Raw genomic sequence first — 4,140 nt, 5'->3', positions numbered from 1 at the left:
CAAAAAAAACTTTAAGACAAGGTAATGGGACAGAGTGGTCAGAGAAGGCGTTGCTTACCAGGTGATAATAACAATGAGATTTGAAAGACGAGGTCTTGCAATGGTCTGGAGGAAGAACATGGCAGGTGGAAAGAATCAGTGGTAGAAAGGTTTGAAGTCCAGGAGAAACCCTATATGTTCTAGAGAACAAAGTCCAGGAGAGTCATGACTCAATAAGGTAGTGGGAGGAGCTAAGATAGCATAGATGGTCTCGGAAAGACGGGCCTGCCTAACACTGAGGAGGTCACGGCAGTCTTCACAGGCGAGATGGCTTTCACAAATTCTTTAAGGGTGGGAGCCTGTGGTGGCTCACCTGGGATAGTTCTGGGACTCTTGCCTGAGGAGATTGAAGCAATGAGTGGGTAGGGAGCTGGGTGGAGAGGGAACATGGTAGCTGGGGCCACACAGTCGGAAAGCTTCTTAAAATTTTATGCATTCCCATAAATGATAATGTCCCAGACAACTTACATGCCTAAAGATACTGCTTTCTAATGATTTTCCGTAATTAGATATACTTTGGCTCTGTCCTTTTCTGAGTGATCACAAATTCCAACTTAGAAAGTCTTCACTAATGAAATCTTCATACAGTCATACCGTGTTGTCAAGGCAGTTGCGATCTACGCCAAAAAAGCTTTTTCTTATCATGAAAAAAAATCTATCTTTAAAAAAACATGTGTGTATATGTTGTGTATTATTTTTTTTTCTTTTTAACGGAGATATTTAGGGATAAAGAAAAATAGTGAATTTAGTCACCTTGATTAGTCCTTCTTGATAAGGACTGTGGGTTTTCTAAAAATGCTATCTCCCTTGTGGCTGGAAAAAATTTAATGACATTAATGCTTAAAAATAAAAAGGGGTTTAATGCAATACAAGATTAAATAGCAGAAGTATTTGTATGGAAGTGTGTGTGTGTGTGTGTGTGTGTGTGTGTGTCTGTGTGTGTGTGTGGGGGGAATTCCAATATTTTAAGACAACAAATGATCCAGGTGTGCCCGTGGGTTTGAGTACCACCATCACCTCGGGATGTTACTATTCCTCTTCAGGTTCTCAGCACATCTGGGGCTTTATGGATAAAAATGACATGTAATGGAGCTCATTTTAGCTCACCCTAAACCATCTGATGCATTCAAACCTCCCTTCCATAGTCTGAGAACAATGTGATTCTGGGTTTTAAAATCCCTCTTGAGTCTATTCCTGCCTTTCTGAGTGAGACCAACAATGAAGCTGGTGTTGTCCACCCCGAGCTGCCCAGCACAGGTGAGGGCTTTGTGAAATAGGTTTCATAATTCCTGACACATGCACAGGTGAGGGCTTTGTGAAATAGGTTTCATAATTCCTGACACATACATTCATCTATGCATTCATCTATGCTTCCTTGCATCCCTGGGCAGCCCTCCCTCCCCACCCCGCCCCCGTCCCGAAAACTTTATTTTTAACTAAGAGGATTGCAAAGCTTGGTATTTTCGAGAATTGTGGTAGTGTTTGTGGTCTTTAAAAAATAAATTACATTCTTATGCATAAGCTAAGGTTAGGAAAGCATGTAATATTTTCTCTCATGTTTTATCTTTTAATAGAAAGATTACAATAATAGCACTTTAAATTCAACTCAGATAGCAGTTTTTTAACCAATTTTTTAGGAACCGTATTTCTCGTTCTATCTTTTCGGTACACATTTGAATTACTTTTAAACTTCCAAGTACACCACGTTCCCCAGAGGTTGCCTTCATGGAGGATGGAGCATTTTCCAGTTAACCCTGCTTAGTGGCTGAAATTGCTCAATTTGTTTAAGATTGCACCTGAATTAATGCAGTGAGTGAATTACCTATTACTTTTTAAAATTCAAGACACTGTGCAACCTTTTCAGTTATTCAGGGCCAGCATGAAAGCATAAGTGGAGTGAATGATGTGACATATAATTTGAAGAGAGATGCTAAGAGACACTCCTTTCCATTCCCTACCCCTTTCTCTCTCCTCAGGGCCCCAAATTTCTCTATTAGAAGGACTTTGGGCCTGGAAGTATGAGAATAGAATGCAAATACCTATGTTAAAGAGTTAAATGCAAAGCAATGATTAATCTCTGACTTCTCTGTGGAAATGTAGTCCTCATGTTACTTGGCAAGAACTTGGTGGTGAGGGATCACATTGGCAAGTGTTTTATTTATTAGAATAGTAGAGGACAGGGGCACCTGGGTAGCTCAGTGGTTGAGCATCTGCCTTTGGCTCAAGGCATGATCCTGGGGTCCTGGGATTGGACTCCCTGTGGGGAGCCTGATTCTCCCTCTGCCTGTGTCTCTGCCCCCTCTCTCGGTGTCTCTCATGAATAAATACATAAAATCTTAAAAAAGAAAAGAACAGTAGAGGACATACAAGTCCTAATTTTCTTACCCTTTTTTAAAAATCCAGAATGTATGTGAAGAACTGGGGAGCTGTAGAGGGAAAAAAGGATTGTGTAAGTAAGTGGCAGAGAGATGAGGGCTCCTCATGTGCCTGTTTGACTCAATTCTTCCAGAAACTCTTTCCATCTCTGCACACTCATTCCATTTTTCAGATTTGCCCTTTCCGACCTCCACCCAGTCTCTTTTTTTTTTTAATTTTTTATTTATTTATGATAGTCACAGAGAGAGAGAGAGAGGCAGAGACATAGGCAGAAGGGAGAAGCAGGCTCCATGCACCGGGAGCCCGACGTGGGATTCGATCCCGGGTCTCCAGGATCGCGCCCTGGGCCAAAGGCAGGCGCCAAACCGCTGCGCCACCCAGGGATCCCTTTTTTTTTTTTTTTTTAATTTTTATTTATTTATGATAGTCACAGAGAGAGAGAGAGAGAGGCAGAGACATAGGCAGAGGGAGAAGCAGGCTCCATGCACCGGGAGCCTGATCCACCCAGTCTCTTAATGGAATTCTCTCCGTCTGCAAGTCTGCTTGTTTCCAGAACTCTTTCCAACAGTGATTCCCTTCCTCCTCTCTTGATTCCTGAAGTGCATCCCCTCTACCTCCACAGCACAATGTGTGCCTCTCTTGCAGTCAGCTTTTCTTACAGGGATTTTTTGGTTCTCTCTCTCTCTCTCTCTCTCCCTCTCTCTCTCTCTCTCTCTCTCTCTCTCTCTCTCTCTCTCTCTCCAGGTTGTGAGCTCTTCAATGGCTGAGACGAAGGGTCCTTTTTTCTCTGGAGGACCTGGCCTAGTTAGTCAATAAACGGAGAATAAATGCATTTCCGTGCGGCTCTTGTGTGCTTCCCCACTTGTTTATGCCCTATATTAGATGATAAACATTGCGGGATCAACTTCCATTTCAATACCTTTAATTTTTTTTTTGTAGGTTTTTTAGTCATTACTACTTTTTTTTTTTTTCACTCTGAGTTCCTCACAATCCTTATAAAATGGAAACCACATATATAAAGTCTAATTCTGTATTTATCACTGTCCTCCAGCCCTCTGGTCAACCTGACGGCTGTTCCCTGCTTGACAGAAGAAGAGCAGCTATCGGTCGGGTTGAAAACCTCCACCTCCTGACCTCTCTCACTTGCTAGGTTTTGCTTCCCTCTTCCACATGAGACTCCTTCTTCACCATGCTACTTTGCATTTCATTTGTTGTGTGTCCTCTGAGAGATTGTTTCATCATGCTTCTCTTCTTTTCTGTATCTCTTGGACCACTCCAGTGAATGCTCTGGCCAGCATGTAAATATACGCAAGTCTTTTTCAGTAAAAAACTCATAAGCACATGTTCTTATATCTCTGTTCTTCCTTCATCTTTATTCAATAAAATAATAATCATTACTCACAATCCGAATCTCAGTTTTCATTTACTCCTGACAAATGTCATTGCCAAAGTGAAGGCTCGTTTTGGTCTTCAATCTTACTTTTATCCTTGCTGCATTTGACTATAGGGAGCATAGTCAAATTTCTGAAACTTTCTGCTTTTCCAACTTCCCGATTTTCACTTACATCTCCAGCCAGTCCCTTGAGCTGACTCTCTGAGCCACTCTTTTTCCATTTGCTGCCTCAACGCTGATATTTTCCAAGGCCCTGCTCTTGGCTTGCTTCTCTTCTCACTTTGCACATTCTCCAAGGGTAATTTCTTCATACACATGACATCTGCTCCCAG

Source organism: Canis lupus, chromosome 23 (genome assembly GCF_011100685.1).
Source record: "Canis lupus familiaris isolate Mischka breed German Shepherd chromosome 23, alternate assembly UU_Cfam_GSD_1.0, whole genome shotgun sequence".
In the NCBI taxonomy this organism is placed as follows: Eukaryota; Metazoa; Chordata; class Mammalia; order Carnivora; family Canidae; genus Canis; species Canis lupus.
Note: the sequence above shows the minus strand (reverse complement) of the source record.